Source organism: Gossypium hirsutum, chromosome A08 (assembly GCF_007990345.1).
Source record: "Gossypium hirsutum isolate 1008001.06 chromosome A08, Gossypium_hirsutum_v2.1, whole genome shotgun sequence".
Classification (NCBI taxonomy): domain Eukaryota; kingdom Viridiplantae; phylum Streptophyta; class Magnoliopsida; order Malvales; family Malvaceae; genus Gossypium; species Gossypium hirsutum.
Genome location: NC_053431.1, coordinates 26334626 through 26362379, shown reverse-complemented (window position 1 = coordinate 26362379; position 27754 = coordinate 26334626). Strand labels below are relative to the sequence as shown.

Genomic DNA, 27754 nt, shown 5'->3' with positions numbered 1-27754 from the left:
AGGTGAAGCATAAGATACACAGAGAACGAGCAAGAAGACGATACTCAAACCCCAACCAAAAAGATGGCTGAAAACTAAGACAATCAGCTACCTCCTGCAATTACGGCTAATCAAAATCCTGGTCCACGTACTGTGTATGATTATGCTAAACCTTCTTTAACAGGAACTGAATCGAGCATAGTAAGACCTACTGTAGCTGAAAATACTTTTGAACTAAAACCTAACACTATTCAAATGATACAGTAATTTTTTCAGTTTGATGGTTTGCAGGATGACGATCCCAATGCTCATTTAGCCAACTTCTTAGAACTATGCGATACATTTAAAATTAATGGTGTTTCTGACTATGCCATTCATCTTCGGTTATTCCCTTTCTTATTATGGAACAAAGTTAAACAGTGGTTGAACTCGTTACCACGAGGGTCAATTACTACTTGGGAACAAATGATCGAAAAATTTTTACAAAAATATTTTTCGCTGGCTAAAACGGCTAAATTATGTAATGATATTTTTTCTTTTTTGCAGATGGATTTAGAAACACTCTACGATGCATGGGAGAGATACAAGGACCTTTTGAGAAGGTGCCCTCACCATGGGTTACCACTTTAGCTCCAGGTTCAAACATTCCATAATGGCCTGAATCCTTCGACTTGACAAATGTTTGACGCAGTTGTTGGCGGAACCATCAATAATAAAACACCTGAAGATGCGTATGAGTTCATAGAGGAGATGTCATTGAATAACTATCAGTGGAAAGTCATGAGGACAAAGCCAACGAAAATAGCCGGTGTTTATAACGTCAATTCGGTCACCATGCTCTCTAATCAGGTAGAACTATTGAATAAAAAGATTGATGGTTTTCTTAGTTCTTCACAGGTTCACCCAGTAATGAAGTGCAAAGCAAGTGGAGGTGGAACAAGCCATTAGGAATACCAACCTTATGGCCACAACATGGATAACGAGCAATTAAATTATATGGGTAATAATCCTCGACCTCAAAACAATCCATAGAGTAATACTTACAATGCAGGTTGGAGAAACCACCCCAATTTCTCGTGGGGCAGTCAAGGAAGTCAAAGACCACAACCACCTCTAAGCTACCAACAACCACCCTACCAACAGGAAAAGAAACTGAACCTTAAAGAGATGCTCACAAAGTTTATCTCGGTGTCAGAAACTTATTTCAAAACATTGAGACAACACTTAAAAATAAACAAGTGTCGATCCAAGGGCTCGAAACTCAGATAGGCCAGCTTTCCAAACTAATCTCCGAATGACCACAAGGGAGCTTGCCAAGTAACACTGAACCTAACCCAAGGGAACAGCTCAACGCGACTAATCGTCAAGATGAAGAAGGATTCGTTGAGCCTGAGCCAGAACTGAGGCAAGAAACTGTGGTAAGCAAAGGTCAAGGTGAGGTAGATCACAATAAAAACAAATCGGTGAATGTCAAATATAAACCTCGCGTGTCATACGCCAACGCAACAAGGAAAGACCGCTCAGATGAACAATTTGGTAAATTCCTTAAACTCTTAAAAAAATTACATATTAACTTACCGTTTATTGAAGCTCTATCACAGATACCAAATGCAATGAAATTTTTAAAAGAGCTTTTAGCAAATAATCGGAAGATGGATGAGGCATCGCATGTGGAGCTAAACGCATGTGGAGCTAAACGCAGTTTGCTCAGCTATTCTCCAGAATAAACTACCCAACAAACTTAAAGATCCAGGGAGTTTTACAATTCCTTGCTTAATTGGTAGTTTAGATGTTAATAATGCATTAGCTGATTTGGGGGCTAGTATTAACGTCATGCCTTACAAAATTTTCAAACAATTAGATCTCGGGAGAACCAAACAGACTAGGATGAGCATTCAATTAGTAGATAAAACTATAAGATTTCCTAAGGGTATTATTGAAGATGTGCTAGTTAAAATCGATAAATTTATATTTCCCGTTGATTTCATTGTTCTAGACATAGAGGAGGATAGCAACACTCCTTTAATTCTAGGAAGACCCTTTTTAGCAACTGCTAAAAAAATTATTGATGTTGGCACAGGTGAACTCACACTTCGTGTGGGAGACGAAACAATCACCCTTCAAGCTCACAATTCTGGTAACACAATGGAAATTGAAGGTAATCGTCTAAACCATTCTACTAAAACTAACAATATGGTACAACCTACTTTGTAGGAAATGAGTCTGAAAGAAGCACATGAGCCATTCGCAAGCAATAGTAGAGGACCCATTTATGAAGATCGAAGGCTACAAATCGAGGAGCTAGATGAATGGCGGACGTATAAACCGAGAACACCTGACAAACCGAATCTACGACAGAACAAGCTCAACCCCTTTCCAAATCAAATTAAGGTTGGAGATAGAGTCTTATTAGATGCCGCAGATCCCCACATTGTCGCTACCACAATGAATGAAGAAATCCCTCTTACGGTACTCAGCATTTTCCCATTCGGTACGATCGAGGTGAGTCATCCCAAGTTCGGCACTTTTAAGGTAAACAAAACCCATTTAAAACCTTATTTTGATGAGATTAATAGCAAGAATGAGGAGTATAAACTCCTCAAACTACCATGATCATTCAACGGAGAGGTAAGTCGAGCTTAGACTATAAATAAGCGCTTCTCACGAGGCAACCCAAGCACTAACTGTATTAACTTCTTTAGAATTTAGTCTTCAACATCTAACTTACTAACAGAGTACTTGAATACAGGTTTTACATAGGGACACGGCCAAGAGCACTGGCGTGCTTTGGGACGTGTGAAAACAGGACAACAATTTTTCCCAAACATAGGCTACGATGAAACGCCACGGCTGTGCGACATGGACGTGGTTGAACCTGCCAAAACAACACGGGGGTGAGACACGCCCATGTGGAAGAATCATGGGTGAACCTGTTAAAAAAACACGGGCGTGCGACTTCGAACCTGTTAGACTCACATGAGTCTGGGTCTGAATACACGAGCGTGGGAGAAGCGAACAACATCAGACACGGCCGTGCGACACTGTCGTGTGCACCCACATGTACAAGGAACACGGGCATGTACTAATTGTCAAACGCACCCAAATTCAAAATTCGTGAATCACACGGACTAAAATTGGGGAACACGGGCGTGTTACCTGGCCGTGTGCCCCAAAATCTATAAATACCCTGTACTATTCATTATCCTCCCCACTCAAAAACCCTAACCCTAGCGCTACAATTCCACACGGCCTCCTTGGCACGCCCGTGCGCCACCTCCAACTCCATTTTTGATGCCCATTCTCCTCTTTCTAGCATTTGTTCACTCTTTTCTCGTTTATTCTTACCAATTTCTAGGGCTATTTATCATGATAATATAAAATTTTTCATGTTCCTTTCTTATTTTTATCATACAAATGTTTTATCTAGAATATCTATTATCTTTCCCATGTTAAAATTCTTACTCATTATATGATTTCTCTACTTTATTTGACTAGTTAGAAGTAAATATTCATGATTAGAACAATATATATACTCATTCCTTTAGTGTTAACATTTTTTTTCATCCGTCACACAAATTACATTCCATGAAATTCATTGCCATTTTTATGCCATATAATAGATTGCTTTGATTAACTTGTTAGTCTTAGTAGTTGTTGAAATTATGATTGTTATTTACAAATTATCTTCATTTTACTTTGACATTCCTCAAAATGAATTAATGGTTTTTGATAGCAGGTACCATGTCATCTTCACGAGGAAAGAAAATTGCCGTACCTGCTTCGAAGAAGAGGAAGGGAGCGTCATCTTCTGCGGGTCCAACCACAAAAATCCGTCACCCTCTCCTGCAATTCTCCCAAGGGCCCCAAGAAGAGCTTTTCCAAATACTTCAGGCCTGACCTTTAATTGCGGGCCACTGCATCAACTGGACTGTCGTAGAACAAGTTCAGTTGGCTGATGTGATTCGGGCCCTCCTAACCACCGACCTTCGGGAGCTATTCTTTGGGATCATCAAACCAACATACCTCGAGCTCACGATGGAACTATGCTTAACGTTCCATCTTCAGACCGTAATGACAAATTATGATGATCCCGGCATGGTCCAGTTTCGCCTAGGCGAGTTAGTCCGCCAGATAAGCGTCCAGAGTTCTGTGCTGCACTAGGCTTATATATGGAGGAGTTCAAGGAAGAGAATGAACTACATGGTCTCACTTGCCACATACATTTCTCTCCCTCGAAGTGCTGGCACACTTTGGCCCCGGACGCAGCCTCCTACACTCTTGGCCACTCCAAGGCATCAGTTCTCCCACTATCCCTGAGGTACCTACATGCCATTTTGGCTCACATGATTATAGGGAGGCAAGAGAGAACTGGCATCATCAACACTCACGACTCCTACTTCTTATAGTGTATGTAATACGGCCACATCATCGACCTTGCCTATTTCATCGCCCTCGCGATTCAGCACTATACGGAGCGGCATAGGAAGGGGGTCATCTCTATTGGCCCCTATGTTACTCAGTTGGCTCAACACTTTGGGCTCCTCAGCATCGCGGCCCAAGAATCATCCCTTACCCTCATCGGCCAGATGTCTCAACAAGGATCTTGAGCATGCGTAGCATGAGGATGATCGAGAGGTGATGAGGAACCTACTCTCCCCAATATCGTCTCGCCCAATCTACCGAGAAGGAAGCCTACGAGGACATTCCTGATGATGTCCCTCCGCAGCACGAGGACCCACCGACTCAGCCACCACCACCCTCTCGTCCAGTTCATGTGGCGGCTTCATATGCTGACATCTCTGAATGCCTCACTAGATTCGAGCAGCAGTGTTTTCAACGATTTGACAACATTCATACTACTCTACAACAGATTTGTCAGCACCTTCATATCTCATCGCCAGACCCACATCGCAAACCATCCAGCGATGAAGATGTTTAAAAATATTTATTTATTATTTTATGTTTTTAATTTTTATTAAAACTACTTTTTATTTTTATTATTAGATTTTAGAATTTTATTTTAAATTATCAATTTCGGTTATTTCTTTATGAGTAATTATTTTTCCTAATATCCCCTAAAAAGTTCCTGATTTTATCACACTTATATAGAGCTCTTAAGCTCATCATCGCATAGGAACTAACAACTCCACTGCGAAAGGTTCTTCACGACTGCCATGTCCTGATCGACCACGACCATAGCTACCACTAGATATAATATTCTTTTGGAACAGGACTTATGGACTAATGAACCTCTACGACCACCAGAGTATCCTCCTCCACTCTCGAACCGATCACTCTCCAAAACTCCAATTCGAGGAATTCATCATACAGGAAGTTTCACTTCTCTCCCGATCTTATTTTTATACTCTAATATCTATCTTTGTACATTGAGGGCAATGTACATCTTAAGTGTGGGGGGTATTTATTTCATTATCATAAAAATCCCTGAACGACTACCTTGTTCTCTTGAAAAGCTCTCATATCGTATTTAGGATAAATTTTGATTGATTTTTTATTTTTGTTGATATATCTTGAATTAAAACATAGGCATTTATGCATTGATTGTTTAAACTTTAAGACATTAGAGAATCAAGCATGATAAGTTGATTTTTAAGAATTTAAATTCTTAGGTTGTTTCCCCAAAGTTTAGGTATTACTTTGAGTTGTAATTCACAAGTTTTAAACATCAAAAAGCCATAATTTTTGTGAGATTTTTGAGCCTTTTGAGCATCTATTAATTCTTTCATGCTTACTTTTATTATTACTTTAAGTGCGTCAATATTGAACTGTTATTCTAGAACTTTCTTGATTATGCATGTCAAGACCACACCATTTGATTTGATATGTCAAAATGATTAAGGCACTTAGGATTAACCCACTCATGCCATGAAAAGCCTACCTCCATGATTAACCCCAAGTAAACCCCCTTCAGCCTAACAAGCCATTTCTTGTATTACCCTTAATATTACCCCTTAACCCATTATTGTCGAAATCCCTTAAATTAATCCCTATTTTTGTCGAGATTTGAGTTGAATAAATTGCTTAGCTATGTCTTGTTCCTAATAGTTAGTCTATGTTATTTAACTTGTTCTTAAAAAAAACAACTATGTATACACATTAGTAATTCCATATTCTGAGAAGAAACTCTATTGTACGCAAGTGATGATTAACTCTTTTTCTAGTTAGGTAATTTTTCAATTCAATCTAAATTCTAACCCTTTCTTTCAGCTTGTGACCACACCCCGTAACCAAGCCTCATTACAACCCTTTAAAGACCTTTTGATTGATGTTTCATCTCAATTTATCAGTGGTGGAGATTTGATTTTCATGCAAGCCTATGGTAATGACTTTTCATTATTGACTATTGAGTGCTTCATTTATTGTCCTTAAAACACCTCGAGTGATTTGAGTGAATCTTTAGTGAGGATGTGAAACTCTGTGATTTCCAAATAAAAGGTAATTACTTAAATGATGAGAGACACCTATGTTTTCAAGAGAAAATGCTCAACTTGGAATGTTTGAAACTTTTATGCTTTCTTTTAGTTGAATTCTCAATGTATGATTACCTATGAATTATTTTGAGATATTATCGATAGAAATTATAAGTTGAGAAGAATTTATTTTGATTAGGAGTTGAGGATTTTGCTTGAGGATAAGCAAATGCTTAAGTTTCAGGGTATTTGATAAACCGTAATTTATACATATTTTTACCCTATTTTTAACACATTTTATGGATGATTTCCTATTAGAATTGGTGAATTCGATGCTCCTAATGCTTTAATTTCATGTTTTATACTTATGAGAGCATAGGAGAGCGAAAGGAACGAGAAACGGGCAAAAACTGGAGAAAATGGCCAAAGTACGAAATCAACACAGCCTGGACCTCCTCACACGGGCAGACCACACGGCCTGAAGTAATTGTACACGAGCATGTCCGTACCGAGCCCTAGTTGAGTCCAATTCAGAAAAGGCTAATTTTGATGTCTTTTAGGCATTCCAAAGCCTATAAATACACCCTTGAGGAGGAAGAAAATGGGGACATAGAATAGGGAGTAAGGAATTGCTCCAAGGAAGCCGATTGATCCATCTTAACAGTCAGATTCACTATCAAGACTGAAGATCTCCCCTCAATTTCCCCTTCAGGAGTTTTGGGTTTTCTTTATGTTTTGTATTCTTTATTATTCTGAGATGTTTTCCTTTTTAGTTATGAACTAAATCCCCTAAATACCTAAGGGGAATGAAACCTAAGACGAATATTGTTATTATTTTCTGAATTGTATGATAAATATGTAACTTGTTCTTAATTATGTGTTCTTAATTCTTGTTTTGATATCCCAGGATACTGATTCAAGATAAGCTCTTATTCAGAGGAGGAATAGACCCTGTCTAAGAGTAAATTTGTCATAATTAAATGGAGTTGATTGCGGGCCTAGTCATAGGGTGACAAGATTTTTTCGGATTAGGGTGAAACCTAATAAGGGGATCCATAGATCGAGTTAATGCAACCCTAGGGTGTTAATTAGAGAAAGGTCTCAATTATTCAATCTATGGATTAGACGTTATTAGTCTTGAATAGGAATAATAACATAACTTAGGGATCTCTACGGAACAAGTTAAATGAATAAATCATCCGATTCGGAGCCAGAATAACAAGTACAGTCTAGGTGGATTTTTCCTTAGGTATTATCTTAATTCAATCGATTTTCCCAAAAGTAATTCCCCAATTCTATTCTCTGTGAGTTCTTAGTTTAGATAATTGGTTAGTTAAAACAAAAATCTATTTATTCTTAGGCTAGATAATAAAAAGACAGACATTACTAGTACTTTTAGTTCCTTTGGGTTCAACAATCCGGTCTTGCTAAAACTATACTACTGTTCGATAGGTACACTTTCCTACATCGCGATAATAGTTAGTTTCAGGAATGATTAATTATAAATATTTAAAACCTATCATGAAATAACGCGATCAGTCGTGTGGGCCATACGAGCGTGTGTGAGACCGTGTGTCAAGCCGTGTGTGCCACAGGGGCTGGCCAAGTAGGTTGTGTGGGCCATAATGGCATGTGTGCCCAAATTTTGAAATTTTACCCTATGGTTGTATTTTTCATGAGAATCAAATTTAGCCTTTCCATAGGGTCCATTTAGTATAAATTTGTCTATAAATCATGATTTCTAATGCTCTATTTCTATTAAATGTAACTTATGAACGCATGAGTTGTATGTTATATGTAATAGTATGATGTGTTATACGCTAATATGATCTGAATCTATTTAGTATAACATGTATGTCATACGTGCATTTGATATCTGTTTAGTTTTGCATGTGCATTGCGGTGGGATTATGATTATAGAGAAAGTGTGGTTTGTAACGACAGAGTTATGGAGCATTACCGGAACTTTCAGAACATTTACAGATAAATCATGTCAATCATTGTTTATTTTTCGAAATTATTCAAAATGTCCCTTAAATAGATCCTCGAGGCCCAATATAAGAATTAGAATCAAGTCAGGACTTAATCAGAAACTCTATGAATTTTTTGCGACATTTCAAAAATTTTCTAAGTTACAGGGCTCACTCGCCCGTGTGGTCCAAGGGACAAGTTCGTGTGACCCTGGGACACGTCCGTGCTGCAGGACGTGTTTGACCCCGTGTAACTCTCTGACTTGCACACACGGCCTAGCACACAGACAATTAATTCTTTTTGAAATTAGGTGCAGGTTTCACAGGGCAAAGACACATGCCTGTGTTTTAGGCCGTGTAGCACACACAGCTGAGACACACGCCCATGTCTCTGCCAGTGTGCTCAATTCTAAGCATTCTATTTTTCAAATTTAAGGTACAGGCGACACACGGCCTAACTACACACCCATGTACCCAGCTGTGTGTCACACACAGTCTAGACACATGCCTATGTGTCTGCCCTTGTGGACAGAATAAATCCATTTCCTAGCCTCATTTGTCACCCAAATTTACCATTTTTGTAACGCCCCTAACAATGTATGGCATACATTTATCAACCATAAAGCATTCATTCTCATAAATCATTCAAAATAATCACATTGTACCTTATAAGGGCCTACGAGGCTTTAAACATGCTTTAGAAGTGGTTCAGGACTAAACTGATATCATACAAAAATTTTAGAAACTTAGTAAAATTTCAACCATATAGGGGTCACACGCCCATGTGAACAGGCTGTGTGCCTCACACGGCCCTAGACACGCCCATGTCTCAGGCCATGTGGAAATAGGGCATACATACTGACTTGTATCACACGGCCGAGGACACGCCCGTGTGCCAAACCGTGTGAAAACTGGAGGGTATATGACTTATGCAACACGGCCATGTCACATGCCCGTGTCCTAGGCCATGTGTCAATTAGGGCATATACTGACTTGTACCACACAGTCAGTCACACGCCTGTGTATGAGACCGTGTGAGGCATACTGACTTCATTTTAATAACAATACCAAGGGATACATGGTCATATAACATGACCGTGTGTCGCACACAGCTGAGACACACGCCCGTATCTCTGCCCTTGTGGACAAAAATAGGCCATTTGCAAGGCCAATTTGGCACCCCAACTCATGCTCACCTAAACAACCAAAATGGTACAATTTCATCATTCAATTAGGCAGCCAAAATCATCAACCAAAATCACAATTCATACAATATCATTTCAACCAAATTCAAAGCTCAATTTAATTCCCTTTACCTAATCAAATACTTATCAACTCAACTTCTAAAATCATCCTTCATCAAAGCATTTCTCAGGCATTTAAACTCCACAATTCAATTAACCACACACATACCAAACAAGCCAAAATAACCCATCACTCATGGCTATATATATAAACCAAAAACATATATATTTACAAGCCATTTCTATTATTCAAACACACATCAACATTAACATCATTTACAAGCCAACTTTCATGACTATAATTACAGGCAAAATACCACATCTAGCCTCTAACATCCCAAATTAGGGCCTAGTCGGAACAGTAGTTTCGGGACCACAAATTTGACATAAGAAAATTTATTTTTATTATATTTTTATGGTCTATGATTTCACGGAATGATTTCATAAAAATTTTGTTCGAAAATTTTGACGTTTGGGCACTCAATTTAGTCTAAAGGACTAAATTGTAAAAAGTGCTAAAGTTGAGTTCCACTTGTTAGAAGTGTCCAATTGTTATGAGTTTTAAAATTGGAGGTCCCTAAATGGTAATTAGACCATTGGTTAATTTTTGGAAAAAATTAGACATGAAATGGGTGTAATAAAATATTTTTAAGTTAGGGGCATTTTGGTAATCTAATAATTAAAAGAATTAAAAAGGGAAAATAAGCCAAAATTGGCTATCATCTTTTCCATCCAGCCAAAACTAGCATGGACACCATGGCTAGGGTTTGTTTCAAGCTTCCAAGCTCATTTGTAAGTGATCCCGAGCCCCGTTTTTAATGCTCTTTACATTTTTGAAGTCCAGGTAACATGATTTACTCATTTCTACCATTATTTTAAGCTAGGGTTTATGTTTAAAAATTTACCCATGAGTGACATGCTTGTATTTTGATTTCTAATGGTAGAAAAAAAGTGTTGGGTATTAAATAAATGACTTTTACTAAGCGATTTTCGAAGAAAACGTCCGAAAGGACCGTTTTGTAAAAGTTGTAAAAATGGTATAAAAGGGTGTTATGATGAGAATTGTAGTTTGCTATAGTTATGGAAATCATTCGGCTATGCCTATAGAATGGTAAAATTGAATAAAAATCACTTTACGAGCCTAAAGGCAAAAGTGTAATTTCAACAAAGTTTAGGGGCAAAAATGTAATTTTTCTAAAATATGATTTTGGGTCAATTTGAATAATGTGAGTCCTCAATAGGATATATATGAAATGATAGATCAAGGAAATCGAGATTCGGGCTTAAATCAGGAAAATACAAGTTTTAGACTAAAATGGTAATTCTGTCGTTTCCGTATTCGAGGTAAGTTCACGTGATTTAATAAGCATATTATTCATGTTATTTGTTATACATTAAATATATCTTGCTATGATTGTATTGAATTTGACGTTAATGGACATTTGATGGAAGTTGACATTTTAAATGAAATGAATAAATTTGTATGAAAACTAGGTGATATGTTATTTTTATTGTATGGACTAATGCCCAAAAAACATGAAAATGTGTTGAATTGAATGTACATTGCATGATCATCTATGCATATTGATATAATTGATGAAAAGAGAAAATTCCCAGTTGAATAAAAAGGGATATCCGATGGATATATCATTGTTTACATGACATGAGATCCTGCATGTGTTGCAGAAAAGGATTTAGCCCAGACGGGTAATCCATTGATCTCAATATAGAAAGGACCTAGCCCAGACGGGTGTTCCTTAAGTGATCAAGCCTACCGAAGAATATGGGTGCATTAAGGATTTAGCCCGGACAGGTAATTCAATTAAGGACTGAATTTATCTTGGACTGGTGATTCAGATCCGAGCTTATGAGAGTGTATGTCATTGTAAGGGATTTAGCCTGGACTGGTAATCCCGAAAACACTCTATGAGTTATGATATGGGGGATTTAGCCTGGACTGGTAATCCCGCCGTAATGAGTGAGGTTCACAAGAGTAGGTACTAGGTTCGCAAGAGTGGGTACTTGAAATGATCACTTGCAAGACTTGACGATAAATGTGATATCCATCGAGATTTTGAGGAATTCAACAGGAATTAATATAAGAAATAGAATGGAAATACTTGAAATGATAAACTCATCTATGCTTAGATGATACTAGTATGATGTATATGATTCTCATGTTTCGATGAGTGGTTGTGCTAAGAGATAGCACAGGTACGTGCTCGAAACCCATGAGCATGTGTTTGCCATGTGAAATGAAATGGACTTTTGATAAGAGTGCAAATGAATGAGTGATATTTATGAGAATAATTTCTATGACAAATTTGTGATGGTATCATGAAGTTGCACTAAAATAGATTGGTATAATAGTAGCGGTTCGACTTTAAAAATCCATCAAAAATAGTGGAAATTGAGATAGAGGCTGAGTAAAATATGAAATTAAGGCTTATTGAGTCAGTATTAGATAAAGGAAACATGTAAGCAAAGGAATCTCATATGATGAGATATTCGAATTTTTGTGAAACAGGGTTAGAGTGATCTTGGACTTCCCTGTCTTAAATTTGGAAAATCATTAAACATTGTAAAACAATTATTAAGGGTTATAAATAAATTTTAGTAAGAAAGGTCGAAGCTATCAAACAGTGAAACAGTAGAGAATTTGAATAATAAATTGTACTTATTGGCTAGACCAATGATAAACCATAATTTATACATATTTTTATCCCATGCTTAGCACATTTATGGATGGTTTCTCCTTAGATTTGGTGAATTCGATGCTCCTAATCTTTTAATTTCATGTTTTATACTTAGGTGAGCATAAGAGAGTAAAAAGAGAGAGAAACGGGCCGAAAACGGAGAAAATGGACCTACGTGGGAAATCAACACGGCCTGGACTTCCTCACATGGGCGTGCCACACGACCATGTCCATTTGGCAAGATCGAAGCACGACTTACATGGGTAGACTACACGCCCGTGCCTATTCAACAGCCTTGACCACGGACTGGAGTAATCGCACATGGGCGTGTCACACGGGCATGTCCCTGTCCAGCCCAAGTATAGCCCTATTCGAAAAAGGCCATTTTTGAAGGCTCTTAGGCATTCGAAAGCCTATTTAAACACCAGAGGAGGCACTTAGAACAGAGACGCGAAGTAGGAAGCAAGGAATTACTCAAGGGAAGCCGATTGGTCCATCTCAAAAGTCAGATTCATCGTAAAGACTAAAGATCTCCCTTCAATTTCTATTCAGGGGTTTTGGGTTTTCTTTATGTTTTGTATTCATTATTCTTCTGAGATGTTTTCTTTTATAATTATGAACTAAACCCCCTAAATACCTAAGGGGAATGAAACCTAAGACAGATCTTGTTACTATTATCTGAATTGTATGATAAATATTTGACTTGTTCTTAATTATTTGTTCTTAATTCTTGTTTTAATATTCCAGAATATTGATTCAAGTTAATGCTCTTATTCAGAGGAGGAAAAGACCCTGTCTAAGAGTAAATTTGTTGTAATTAAGCGGAGTTGATAGCACGCCAAGAGATAGGGTGATAAGATTTTGTCGGATTAGGGTGAAACCTAATAAGGGGATTCATAGATCGAGTTAATGCAACACTAGGGTGTTAATTAGAAAGATATTTCAATTAAATCAATCTAGGGTTAGACGTTATTAGTCTCGAGAGAGATAACAATATAACTTAGGGATTTCTACGGATCAAGTCAAATGAATAAATCGTCTAATTCAGAGTCAAATAACAAGTGAAGTCTAGGTGAATTTTTCATTGGGTATTGTCTTAATCAATCGAATTTTCCCAAAAGATTTTCCCCAATTTCTCTCTGTGCACTCTTAGTTTAGTTAATTAGTTTAGATAAACAAATCCCTTAATTTTTAGGCTAGATAATAAAAAGAAAGTAATTACTAGTACTCTTGGTTCCTTTGGCTTGACAATCCGCTCTTGCTAAAGCTATACTACTGTTCGATAGATACACTTGCCTTCATCGTGATATTAGTTAATTTCAAGAATAATTAATTATAAATTTTTAAAACCTGTCGTGAATATCACGTATCAAGTTCTTGGCGTCGTTTCCGGGGAACTAAGATATTAGGAACACTCAATTTTTATTACTTTAGCCATTCTACTTTATTTGCAAGTTAAATTTTTGTTTTCTTTTCTAAGTTTTGTTTTATTCGATATTGGCAAGTTTTTATAGTGTATGACTAGAACAAACCCGTCGGGACCATTACTATTTGATAGTGAGATCGATCGCACAGTTCATAGAAATGAAGAGAAATAAGGCGAAGCTTGTGATACACAAAGGAAGAGCAAGAGGACGATACTTCAACCACAACCGAGGAGATGGCTAAAAACCAAGAAAATCCGCTACCTCATGCAATTGCTGCTAATCAGAATTTGGCTCCACGTACTATGTATGATTATGCTAAACCTTCTCTAACAGGAACTAAATTGAGCATAGTTAGGCCTGCTGTTGCTGCAAATAATTTTTAACTGAAACCTAACACCATTCAAATGATCCAACAGTTTGTTCAGTTTGATGGTTTGCAGGACGAGGATCCTAACGCTCACTTGGCAAATTTCTTAGAGTTTTGCGACACTTTTAAAATCAATGGCGTTTCTGATGATGCCATTCACCATCGGTTGTTTCCCTTTTCATCAAGGAATAAGGATAAACAATGGTTGAACTCGTTACCACGAGGGTCAATCACTACTTGGGAACAAATGACCGAAAATTTTTTATTAAAATATTTTCCACCAGTTAAAACAACCAAATTACGTAACGATATCTCCTCTTTTGTGCAGATGGATTTAGAAACACTCTACAATGCATGGGAAAGATACAAGGATCTGTTGAGAAGGTGCCCTCACCATGGGTTACCACTCTGGCTACAGGTTCAAACGTTTCACAATAGCCTGAATCCTTCGACTCGACAGATGATTGACGCAGCCGCAAGCAGAACTATCAATAATAAATCCCAGAGGATGCTTATGAATTTATAGAAGAGATGTCACTGAATAATTATCAGTGGCAAGTCATAAGGGCAAAACCAATGAAAACTGCCGGCATTTTTAACATCGATTCGGTCACCATGCTCTCTAATCAGGTAGAACTTTTGAATAGAAAGATTGATGGTTTTCTTGGTTCTTCACTGGTTCACCCAGTAATGCAGTGCGAAGTAAATGGAGGTGGATCCAACAATTCAGAATATCCACCCTATAGCCACAACATGGCGAACGAGCAATTAAATTACATGGGTAATAATCCTCGATCTCAAAATAATCCTTATAGTAATACTTACAATGCAGGATGGAGGAACCACCCAAATTTCTCATGGGGAGGCCAAAGGAATCAGAGACCACCACCACTTTTAGGCTTCCAACAACAACCTTACCAGCAAGAGAAAAAGCCGAACCTTGAGGAAATGCTAACAAAATCATCTCAGTGTCAGAAACTCATTTCTAGAATACCGAGACAGCACTTAAAAATCAACAAGCATCGATCCAAGGGCTCGAAACTCAGATAGGTCAGCTCGCTAAATTGATATCTAAATGACCACAAGGTAGCCTACCGAGTAACACTGAATCTAACCTAAGGGAGCAACTCAATGCAATTACCATTCAAGATGAGGAAGGGTTAGTTGCACTTGAACTAGAACTGAGGCAAGAAAATATGGTAAGTAAAGGTAAAGGTGAAGAGGACCACAATGACCAGAAACTGGTAAGTAAATAGTACAAACCTCGTGTGTCATACCCCAATGTGACAAGGAAAGGCCGCACAGACGAACAATTCAGTAAATTCCTTAAATTGTTAAAGAAGTTACATATTAACTTACCATTTATTAAAGCTCTTTCGCAGATGCCAAACACAGACAAATTCCTAAATGAGCTTTTAACAAATAAGTGAAAGTTGGATTAGGCGTCGCATGTGGAGCTGAATGCGGTTTGCTCAGCCATACTGCAGAATAAGCTAGCCAACAAATTAAAAGATCCAAGGAGTATTACGATTCCCTATTTAATTGGTAGCCTAGATGTTAATAATGCTTTGGCTGATTTAGGGGCTAGTATCAATGTTATGCCTTACAAAATGTTTAAGCAACTAGGTCTTGGGAAACCCAAACAAACTAGGATGAGTATTCAATTAGCCGATAAAACAATCAGATTTCCTAGTGGGATTATTGAAGATGTACTCGTTAAAATTGACACATTTATATTCCTAGTTGATTTCGTTGTTTTAGACATAGAGGAGGATAGTAACGTTCCTTTAATTTTAGGGAGGCCCTTTTTAACAACCGCTAAAACAATAATTGATGTTAGCATAGGTGAACTCACACTTTGTGTGGGAGACGAAACAATCACCCTTCAAGCTCGTAATACGAGTAACACATCAAAAATTGATAGTGGTCGTATAAATCATTCTACTAAAACTGACCATGTGGTACAACCTACTTTGCAGGAAATAAGTTTGAAGAACCTACATGAGCCATGTTCAAACAACAACAAAGGACCTATCTATGAAGAACAAAGGCTACAAATCGAAGAACTAGATGAATGGCAGACACATAAACTGAGGACACATGATAAACCAAAACCAACTCAATGTCTCACAAAATCAACTTAAGGTTGGAGACGAAGTACTACTGGATGCAGCAAACCCTCGTATTGCCACTTCTGAACCTAACGGAGCAATCCCTCTTACGGTACTCAGTATTTTCCCATATGGTATAGTCGAGGTAATTCATCCCAAATTTGGAACTTTTAAGGTAAACAGTACTCATCTTAAACTTTATGTTGATAAAATTTATAGCAGGGATGAGGAGTGTAAACTCCTTACATCACCATGACCATGCACCAGAAAGGTAAGTCGAGCTTAGACTATAAATAAGCACTTCTCAGAAGGCAACCCGAGCACTAACGATGTTAACTTCTATAAATTTTAGTCTTTCACATTTAATTCACTAACTGAGTCACTGAATACAGGATTTTCAGAACCACACAGCCAGGCACACAAGAGTGCCGTAGGTCGTACACATACCACGGGAGGCAACACGACCGTGCAATACGGCCATGTGAAAATAGAGCAAAAACATTTCCCTAACAGGGGATCAATAAGTTGCCACAGCTGTGCGACATGGCCGTGAGCAATCTTGCCAAATTAACACGGGTATGTGACACGACTGTGCCCACCGACCGTGGTCGAGCCTGTGAAAATAGCACGGGCGTGCACCTACATACACGGGTGTGGGAGAAGCGAACGAAGATTGATACGGCCGTGCAACATGGCTGTATACACCAATGCACCCAATTTCAAAAACCACGAAATGCACGAGCTGAAATGAGGGCACACGGACATTCCCCACGGCCGTGTGCCCCAATTTCTTTATAAACACCTATTATTTATTTTTTTATTTTTATATTTTGAAATTACTTTTTATTTCCTTTTAATTCTATTTTATCTTGAGATTTTATAATTTTTATTCTGCTATTTCTTTACGAGTAATTATGCTTCCTTATATTTCCTAAAGAGTTCCTGATTTTATCATGGTCATAAAGAGCTCCAAAGCTCATCATCGAATAGGAACTAAAAACTCCACTGGAAAAGGTTCTCCTTGACTGCCATGTCCTGCTCGACCACGACCATAGCTACTACCAGATATAATATCCTTTTGGTGCAGGACTTATGGACTAATGAACCTCTACTACCACCGGAGTATCCTCCTCCACTCTTATCATTACCTTGGCCGATTATTCTCCATAACTCCAATTCAAGGAGTTGATTCATCATTCAGGAAGTTTCACCTCTCTCCCTATCTTATGATTATATATCTATATTTTTCAATATATCCATCTTTGAACATTGAGGGCAATGTACATCTTAAGTGTGGGGGTTCTTTTATATCATTATCAGAAATCCCTGAATTTTGTCTTATTCTCACGTGAATCACTCATATCACTATTAGAATGAATTTTAATTAATTTATGATTTTTATTGATATGTCTTGAATTAAAATATAGGCATTTATGCATTGATTGTTTAAACTTTAAGACATTAGAGAATCAAGCATGATAGGTTGATTTTTTTTTAAAAAACTTTTAGGTTGCTTCCCTAAGTTTAGGTATTATCTTGAGTTGAAATTCACAAGTTTAAACATCAAAAAGCCATAATTTTTATGAGATCTTGAGCCTTTAGAGCATATTTTATTTCTTTCATGCTCACTTTTATTATGAGTGCGTCAGTATTGATTTGTTATTCTAGAACTTGCTTGATTATGCATGTCAAGACCACGCCATTTGATTTGATATGTCAAGATGATAAAGGCACTTAGGTTTAACCCACTCACTCCACAAAAGCCTACCTTCAAAATTAACACTTAGTGAACCCCTTTGAGCCTAACAAACCAACAATTGATTTACCCTCAATATTAACCCATAACCCATTTTTGTTGAAATCCCTTAATTTGATCCCTATTTTTTATCAAGATTTGATTTGAACTAATTGCTTAGCTATGTTTGATTCTTCGTTGCAACAATTAAGTTCTATGTTATTTGACTTGTTCTTAAAAAAAATACTTACATACATATTAATAGTAATTCGTCATTTTTGAGCTTTAGTGTTAATTACATATTCTGAGAAGAAGCTCACTTGTATTCAACTGATAATTAGTTATTTTTCTAGTTAGGTGATTTTTTCAATTCAATCTCGATTCTAACCTTTTCTTTCAGCTTGTGACCACACCCCCTAACCAAAGCCACGTTACAACCCTCTAAAGACCTTTTTGATTGATGTCTCATCTCAATATCTAGTGGTAGAGATTTGATTTTCATGCAAGCCTATGGTAATAACTTTTTATATTGACTAATGAGTGCTTTATTTGATATCTTTAAACACCTCGAGTGATTTGAGTGAATCTTTAGTGAGGATGTTAAACTCTGTGATATTTTGATCAAAGGTGATTACTAATATGAAGGGGGACACCTATGTTATCAGGAAAAAATGCTCAACTTGGAATGTTTGAAACTTTGATGTACTTTTAGTCGAATTTTCAATGTATGATTACTTATGGATTATGTTGAGATATTATTGATAGGGATTATAAATTGAGAAGAATCTATTTTGATTGTGAGTTGAGGATTTTGCTTAATGACAAGAAAACGCTTAAGTGTGGGGGTATTTGATAAACCGTAATTTATACATATTTTTATCCCATGCTTACCACATTTAGAATTGGTGAATTCAATGCTCCTAATCTTTTAATTTCATGTTTTATCCTTAGGCAAGCATAGGAGAGTAAAAAGAGCGAGAAACGGGCCAAAAACGGAGAAAATAGACCCACGTGGGAAATCAACATGGCCTGGACTTCCTCACACGGACGTGTCTTACGACCGTGTCCGTTTCGCAGGATCGAAGCACAACTTACACTGGTAGACTACACGCCCGTGCCTATTCAACAGCCTTGACCATGGGCTGCAGTAATCGCACACGGGTGTGTCACACAGGCATGTCCCTGCCGAGCCCAAGTATAGCCCTATTCGGAAAAGGCCACTTTTCAGGGATCTTAGGCATTCGAAAGCCTATTTAAATTTCGGAGGAGGCACTTAGAATAGAGACGTGAAGTAAGAAGCAAGGAATTACTCAAGGGAAGCCGATTGGTCCATTTCAGAAGCCGGATTCATCGTCAAGATTGAAAATCTCCCTTCAATTTCCATTCAGGGGTTTTGGGTTTTCTTTATTTTTTGTATTCATTATTCTTCTGAGATGTTTTCTTCTATAATTCTCAGATCATTATACATTTTATTACTACCAGGATGTATAGACATGTTAATATTATGAGCTTCATTAAAAATCTTCTGTACTAGTTCTGAACTTTTTGGTACACATACTCTGCCTCTGAATAACAAACAACCATCAGTCCCGATCTGAAATTCTGAGTTAGGAGTCGATTTACTTTGTATTCGTTTTGCTTGCAACTTACTATCATTTTTTTTAGTTTCAAAGATCTGCTACAAAAACATTGGTCTAGCTTTTAACTCAGCTATGATTGAACCATCATCAGATAATGACAATTGAGTATTCATTACTGGCAAAGTATACAGAGATTTTCTGCTTAGAGCATCAACAACCACGTTGGCTTTTCCCAGATGGTAGTCAATAACAAGATCATAATCTTTCAGTAATTCAAGCCATCTGCGATGTCTCAAATTCAAATCTTTCTGAGTCATCAAGTACTTCAAACTTTTATGATCCGTGAATATGTGACATTTTTCAACGAACAGATAATGGCGCCAAATTTTTAATGCAAACATTATGGCTGCCAATTCAAGATCATGTGTCGGGTAGTTTATTTCATGTGGTTTTAACTGTCTTCAAGCATAGGTTACTATTTTACCTTCTTACATTAAAACACAACCTAAACACAACTTCGGACTTGAAATACATTCTTTAATGGCTTCCAATTAACAATGGCTAAAATTTTATTCGGGTCTACTCTGACACCTTTAGCGGATACTATATGCTTGAGAAAACTAACTTCTTGTATCCAAAATTCACATTTACTGAATTTGGTGTACAATTGTTTCTCTCGCAGGGTTTGTAACACTATTCTCAAATGCTCAGCATGTTCATTTTCATCTTAGGAGTAAACTAAAATATCATCTATAAATACCACCACAAACTGGCCTAAATATGGGGTGAAAATTCTATTCATCAAATCCATAAACACTACAGGTTTATTTTTTCAAATCGAATGGCATCACAAGAAACTCATAGTGTCCATACCTGGTTCTAAAAGTTGTCTTTGGTACATCCGAATCTTTTACCTGTAGTTGATAATAGCCAGAACGGAGATCAATCTTTGAAAATACAGTGGCACATTTTAACTGGTTAAAAAAATCATTAATACGAGGCAATGGATATTTGTTCTTTACTGTAACATTGTTGAGCTGTCTGTAATCAATGCACAGCCTCAATAATCCATCTTTCTTCTTTACAAATAGAACCGGCGCACCCCAAGGCGAGAAACTAGGTCGAGCAAAACCTCTGTCAATCAATTCTTGCAACTGTGCTTTTAGCTCTTTCAATTCAGTAGGAGTCATCCTATAAGGTGCTATGGATATAGGTGTTGTACCCGGAACAAGATCTATAGAGAATTCCACATCTCTATCTAGTAGTAAACCAAGTAATTCTTTTGGGAATACATCAAAAAATTCACATACAACTAACACTGACTGAATCTTTGACTTAGATACTTTAGTATCCAACACATATGCAAGATAAGCATCACAACCCTTTTTGACATATTTCGGTGCTGATATTACTGAAATCACATTAGGTAACCCATCCAGTTTATCAGATTCAACATGAAGTAATTCATCACTCTCACGTTTCAATACAATATATTTTTGTTTACAATTCACCATTGCATCATATTGGGTTAACCAATCCATTCCCAAAATCACATCAAATTCTTCAAATGGCAATAACATCAAATTAGCCAAAAACTAATGACCTTTTACCATCAACGGGCAGTTCTTACAAACTTTATCAACCATAACACACTGGCCCAGGGGGTTTGAAACTTTAACCACAAATTCAGTGAATTCAACAGGTAAATTATTAACAGACACTAAGTTCGTGCATATGTATGAATGTGTGGAACCAGGATCAATCAATGCAGTAATATCAGTATCAAGTAGAGAAAATGTACCAATAATGACGTCTGGTGCAGAGGCATCTTCTCTAGCACAAATAGCATATGTTCTCATAGGTGCTCGTACCTCAGATCTAACTGTTATATCCCTGGTAGTACCACAACTACCACTGTAACATCCCGATTTTGGGCCTAGTCAGAATAGTGATTTTGAGACCACAAATCTAAAATAGAAATATTTGTTTTATGATTATTTTGATGTCTATGGCGTGATTTCATGATTGTGGGAAAGTTTCATGAAGAAATGTTGTGAATAAGTGTCCAATTTGAATTTTAGTACTAAATTGCAAAAGTTGCAAAATTAGAGATTCTAGAAGCTTTTAGTACGAAATGGCTTTAGATTATTAAGTAGAGGTCCTTAAATAGCAATTTTCCCAATTTCTATTTTTATGGACAAAAATGGGCATGCATGGGTAAAATTTTAAAGAATGGCCTTAAGGGCATTTTTGTCATTTGGTAAATAAAAGAATTAAAAGGGAAAATGAAGTGAAAATCTTGTCCATCTTCTTCAAGGGGGTTCCAAAATTTCTAAGGACCATAGCTAGGGTTTTTCTTCAACTTTTCAAGCTTGAAAGTAAGTACATCCTAGCCCCGTTTTTTATGTTCTTTATGTTTTTAAGATCCTTGAAACATGATCTAGCTATTTCTACCATTATTTTGAGCTAGGGTTCATGTTCAAAAACTTACCCATGTTTTTCATGCATGTATTTTGGTGTTTAAGGGAGGAATATGAAAGTTTGATGCATGATAAACATCTTTTACTAAGTGATTTTTCATGAAAACCCCTAAAATGACCTTTTTGTGAAAGTTGTAAAAATGAATTGTAAAAAATCTAAATTGAAGGAAAATGTCGACTGTTATGAGTATGTGTTAGGTTCGGCTAAGCTTGGGTAACAAAGGAAAAGAGTACATTTCATTTTACGAACCTAGGGACTAATTCGTAATTATGTGAAAGTTTAGGGGCAAAATTGTAATTTTTCCAAAGTATGATTTATGGACCATTTTGAACAATGTGATAATTAAATAAGTGAATTTTGATATTGTAGATCAAGAAAAACGGAGTCCGGGCCTAGACTGGGGAAAGAGCAAGATCTTGGACTAAATCGAATTAATTGTCCATATTTTGTACCGAGTTAAGTTTGTATGTAAATAAGTCAACATTATGTTATTATGTATTTAAATGCTTTAATATTGCATGAAATCTATAATTGTTTTTGTGGACTGATTGATGATGATTCGATGATGATTTGATGAAGAATTGGTACCATGATATCCCGGTTGAACCTTAGGAATAGTTGGGAAAAAAATGTCAGAACATTAAGGATATGTGTGATCCCATGTAAGACCATGTCTGGGACATGGCATTGGCATCAAAATGTGATCCCATGTAAGACAATGTCTTGGACATGGCATTGGCATTAATATGAGACATCGTGTAAGACGATAATTGGGCTATCGACTTCGATATGCATAATCCCATGAAAGACCATGTCCGGGACATGGCATTGGCATCAATATGTGATCCCATGTAAGACCATTTTTGGGATATGGCATTGGCATCCTACTATGTAAATGTAATTTCCTGAGTATCCTTTAGTATTCCAACTGGTTCAATAGATAATCCCAAAGATTAAGTCAACAAGATGACAAGGTATGATCATGTTGAAAGGGGTACAGGTATGTACACCAAGCTCATAAATGTTGAGGTTATAAAAATGATGAGATCTCGATAAGAAATGGATGAATGAATTATGATATTAGGTTTTATTGTACACTATGTAAATGACATGTTTTAAAATGTATTTATGATGCTTGATGACATTGTGATAAGTTATATTATGTTTATGTGTATAATAATGCTTTGTTAAAGTTGTTAATTATTTACATGCAACTTACTAAGCTTTATGCTTACTCCCCTTTGTTTTCCATTTTTCTTATAGTATAGCCACGTTAGCTCGGAGGTCGAAGGATGTCGGAGCTTGATTCACACTATCAACCTAATCTTTTGGGTATAGTGAATTTAAGTATTTTGAGTATGGCATGTATAAGGACTTAGTCTTTTTGTTATATGTCATATTGATTTAGCCAAATGTGTTAGCTTATGATGATATTTGATTCATTTTGTATAAAGCCATGTGATGTGGCTTATAATGAATGATGGGTTGTAAACCAATTCATTTATGCATGGATGTGCCAATACCATTATGATATGGCTCATGGTTATTGATGGTTAAATGATGATGGTAGTTTGGTGTGTGAATAAGTTGTTATGATAATGCATGCATGCAATCTAGGAGATATTGTTTATTTGCATACATGTGTGTTGGTAAAATTGGTTTTTCCATGAGAAGCTGTCATGCATGAGCTATGTTTATAAAGGTTTAAGTACATGAAATTATGCCATGTGAGATGCCATTGAAATCATGTTTGTGTATATGCAATTAAAGGTGGCAATTGGCTTGGAAAATAGCCTAAAAAATTGTCCATATGGGTAGATACACAGTCTTCCCCATGGGCGTGTGGTCCGGCTGTGTGTCCCCTGCAGCCTAATTAATGCAAAACAGAATATCCAGTAGTAAACACACGAGCAAAGACATAGATGTATGTCTCAACCGTGTGGAGGACACAGCCTTGGGACATGGGTGTGTGCCCTGGCCGTGTGAAGTCTGCACTTAATTTCAAGAATTTAATTCGCCACACGGCCTAAGTACATGGGCATGTGCTATGGCCGTGTGATCTCATTTTGCTAATAACATCATAAATAGAGAGTTACACGAGCTGAGGACACGGGCATGTCCCAAGCCACACAAGCGCGTGTGATCACACGACCTACCCACATGAGCGTGTGACTCTCCAAAATAAGAAAATTTTCTAAGTGTTGTAAAAGTTTCGAAGGTTCTTGGTTTAGCCCTGAATCACTTTTGATGTATGTTTTGGGCCTCGTAGGCCCATAATAGGGACTATATGAATGTAAATATAAATGTAAATGTAAAGTTTTAAATTTGGACAGAAATTTAGGTCTCAATTTTGTATGAGTGCATGTGTTTAAGACCGGTAATGCCTCGTACCCTATTTCGGCATAGATTACGGGTAAGGGGTGTTACAACCACTAACATTGTCGGGATGAAGGGGTAGTCTGCCCCACGAAACAAGATTACTAGGCTTTGGAGCTAGTTCTATCTCTTTTTTAACTCTTTCTGGAAAATCTCTGAGAAAATGGTCAAGTGAACCACATCCAAAACAAGCTCTCCTTCTAGACCGACATTCCCTATGATGAAATTTGTTACAATGTTTACATTTCAGTTTGGGATTACCAACACTACCCATACTGGTCGCAGATAGAGATGAATACCTCGGGTTCGAACGTTGAGAGCCCCACTCTCTTCTAGAATATCCTGTAGAGGTGGTAATACGATCATAATACTTCTTTAATTTCTTAGAAGAAAATGATTGTGACTTAGTAATATTTTTTTCCACAAACCCGAGCCTCTCTTTTAGCCTGTTTCTTTTCCTTACTCAATTCCTCAACTTTGTGTGCTCGACCGGCTAACATCGGAAATTCCCTTATTTCGAGAATTTCAATCAATAACTTGGTATCTTCATTTAAACCCTCTTCAAAGCATTTACACATCTCAGCCTCGGTCAAAACCCATTCTCTGGCATATTTGCTAAACCGAACAAATTCTCGTTCACACTCAGACACAGTCTATTTCCCTACTTGAGTTCTAAAAATTCTTTCTTTTTCTAATCCATGAATCTCTGACTAACATATTTCTTTTTGAATTCAGCCTGAAAGAATTCCCTTGTAACATTTTCTCTCGGTACCACTGAAGTTATGGTATTCCACCAATGATATGTTGTATCTTTCAATAGAGATACTGCACATTTTAGACATTCGGTAGGCGTACGAGATAATTCATCAAAACCTGGATGGTATTTTCTAACCAAAATTCAGCCCTTTCTGCATCATCATCTGCGGTAGCACTAAATTCTTCCACCCCATGCTTACGGATTTTACCTACCGGAGGCTTACCTGTTCTAGCCGGTTCAGCACCCTGTGGTACCTTAGAAATCGGTTGAGGAGCAGGTGGGGGAGGTCGTTGTACAGCGGGGTTTATTCTTAAGTATTCAGTAAACCATTCATTTATCATTTGAAAGAAGGCTTATTTTGCCTCATCACTTTGGCCCTCAGACACGAGCTTTTCACTACCAAGCGCAAAAGTAACTCTTTGAACTGAAACTGAAGTATTACTCTCAGCTTCCTCGGATTCAGCTCTAGCTTGGTTGGTTGACATTACTATACGAAAAACACATTTAAAATGATCAGGAGTCATCATACTATCACAATTTATATAATGGCATGTATAGCTAAACTCTAGTTTGCTACGTCAAATCTGAGAATCGGCTAAATTGTAGCTCTGATACCATTAAACATAACACCTGTAACCCGTATCCGTCGCCGAAACAAAGTTACAGAGCATTACCGAAACTTTTAGAACATTTACAGATAAATCATGTCAATCGCAGTTCATTTTTTCGAGATTATTCAAAACGTCCCTCAAATGGACCCTCGAGACCCAATATAAGCATTAGAATCAAGTTGGGAATTAATTAGAAACACTAAGAATTTTTCATGACATTTCAAAACTTTTCTAAGTTATAAGGCTCACACGCCCATGTGGTCCAAGGGACACGCTCGTGTGACCTTGGGACACGCCCGTGCTGCAGGCCGTGTTCGACCCCGTATAACTCTCTAACTTGCACACACGGCACATGCCTGTGTGCTAGGCTGTGTAGTTAATTAATTCTTTTCGAAATTAGGTATAGGTTTCACACGGCCAAGACACACGCCCGTGTTCTAAGCCGTGTAGCACACACGGCTGAGACACACGCCCGTGTCTCTACCTGTGTGCTCAATTCTGAGCATTCTATTTCTCAAATTTAAGGTGCAGGGGACACACGGCCTAACTACAAGCCCATGTACCAAGCCGTGTGTCACACACGGTCTACACATACGCCCATGTGGACAGAATAAAGCCATTTCCTAGCATCATTTGCCACCCAAATTTACCATTTTCTTGCACTAAAACGTACCAAACACATTCCAACCAATTTAAGCATTCAAATCAAGCAATTTTCATCATTCAACATGGCATATCATTGCTTCCATACATGTTTACAATCTTACCTTAGATCAATCCATGTGCTAAACATGATTTGATCCACTACTTAACAAATATATATATGTATAGCTACCATACCATGACATTACAAGTATATCAAAGCAACTACTACTAGTCATTCCAATCGCTAGATTACAAACATCATTATCAAGCCACTAAGGGCCAACTTGTCTTATACATGCCATTATACCAAAATGATGCTACTATAAATACCCAAAATAGCTAGTAGATAGTGTCATGATGCTCTAATGATCTCCAACCATCGCTAGCTTCCAAGCACTATAAAGCAGGGGAAAAATAAAATGGAGTAAGCATTACTTGCTTAGTAAGTTTGTATAACGGAAACTAAACTTACCAATCCCGTTTATTAAATCTAAGCAAACAATATCATGTTTTCCGTCCTTTTGGCATAATTGCCTGAACACATGCATTCAATCAAACATGTCAGTCACAAAATCTTCATAAACATCAAGTAAGGATAAATGAGCTCATCATGCAATATTCTTTCATGCCATTATCATTTCATGTCATAATCTCATACCATGTCAAGAGTTTTATGTCCACTGAATCATTGAAATTCCGATGGATGTTCAAATGGTACACTCAAGGTGTATGATTCAATAACCCGTCAATTCTTTTCCAATAGTACCCATTAGGGCATTTAATCAAGGAACACACTTTCGAGCTACATGATGTATAACATGATTACAGTCCAGGTTAAATCCTTTATATAACATGTGCTCTGAAGAGCTCAATTAGGATTACCAGTCTAGGTTAAACCCTAATTGTAACATATGCTCGAGAGGGTTTCCATCAAGATTACTCGTCCAGGCTAAATCCTTTTTATAATAAGGTCAATAAGATAACTCGTCTGAGCTAAATCCCATCAGCAACAAACGCAGGACTTTATTCATTTCGAGAAAGTACATATGTTCATCGGAAAATATTCAATCGGGACATAACCCTTTTTCACCATTTTCAAGCATGTATTAATTCCTCATGTTGTAACATCCATGTAAATCACATAAATGATAATCACATTTCATAAAATCACAACATTTAATTTAACATAATTACATGCTTGATCAAGTTACACAAACTTACCTCGACACTTGTTCGCGTATATAATCTACTAATTCGAAACATTTTCTTTTCCTCAATCTAACCTCGAATTTGTGTTATTTGGATCTATATAAATGGCTTTAATTATCAATTTATCATATTTCA

General features: G+C 37.2%; 2 non-coding genes across 2 annotated transcripts; both read right to left on the bottom strand.

Annotated features, from left to right (window-relative positions):
* Positions 1-492: 492 nt before the first annotated feature.
* On the bottom strand, positions 493-599 carry LOC121205937 (small nucleolar RNA R71). The gene has a single exon (XR_005901011.1). It is a non-coding gene; the product is annotated as a small nucleolar RNA R71 (small nucleolar RNA).
* Positions 600-14409: 13810 nt separating this feature from the next.
* Positions 14410-14516, bottom strand: LOC121205392 (small nucleolar RNA R71). Its single transcript, XR_005900471.1, has one exon. It is a non-coding gene; the product is annotated as a small nucleolar RNA R71 (small nucleolar RNA).
* Between the last annotated feature and the right edge of the window lie 13238 nt (positions 14517-27754).